This window comes from Lupinus angustifolius, chromosome LG12, assembly GCF_001865875.1.
Source record: "Lupinus angustifolius cultivar Tanjil chromosome LG12, LupAngTanjil_v1.0, whole genome shotgun sequence".
In the NCBI taxonomy this organism is placed as follows: Eukaryota; Viridiplantae; Streptophyta; class Magnoliopsida; order Fabales; family Fabaceae; genus Lupinus; species Lupinus angustifolius.
In genome coordinates this window covers 10826039-10827013 of record NC_032020.1, presented here as the reverse complement: position 1 = coordinate 10827013, position 975 = coordinate 10826039, and positions in this window count along the sequence as shown.

The window sequence follows — 975 nt, the reverse complement described above, 5'->3', positions numbered from 1 at the left end:
ATCCCAACACCTTTGATACTTTACTTTTTATTTCAATTACAGTGTTATACCAAAATAGTGTTTATATCACATACCCATACTAGGGTTATTACATACTCAATCAATCAATCCAAATAGTCAAACACAATTCCTATCTCTCGCCCAAGCGAGGACTAGTCACCCAAGCGAGGACTAGTCGCCCAAGCGACAATTCATCTTTAAATCCTAAATCAACTGGAGCTTTCCTCGCCCAAGCAAAGGTATTATCGCCCAAGCGAGATAGTTATAGAAACTCCTTAAGTTCTGGATTTTTTTTTCGCCCATTCGGGTTTTTGCTCGCCCGGCGACGCCTCGTTCGCCCAGGCAAAAATCCAGGAAATTTTTTTTTTTCCGCCCAATCGGGTTTTTTCTCGCCCCGGCGACGCCTGGTTCGCCCAGACTACTGTGATTTGGACAGAATGCTAATTTTTGCCATTTTCGACCACCAAGACACATTTAAACATGGTTTTTCGACCACCTGCACTCGAAAAAATTTCCAACAACATTCATATACAATATTCAACATATTTCATATACAATATTCAACATATTTCATCAACAATCATATATATCGAAAACATACAAAATCTTGGGTTTCTAAAAACCCAATTTAACTCCAAAACCTTTGAGATGGTTTAGGAGATCCGGGTGTCATATTCGGACACCTCTATGTCACGATGTGTTCTCTCTCACCTTAATGAAGTGTGCTTTACTTGTCAACTACGGTTGGTTTGGTTTCAAGGTTCGAACACCGAAATCTTCAAAACTACCACAATAAAAATCCGTTAGTTTCTGATATTTCTAAAATCGTTACCAAAATACTTAAAACTCCATATTCCGATTTAAGACATTCTTTGATAATCTTACCACTTTAAAGTAAGTTATTCAAAGTATCATTTAAGAGTTTCATGAGACCTTCATGTACTCATAAACCTCAACATCATTTTTAACAAAGAT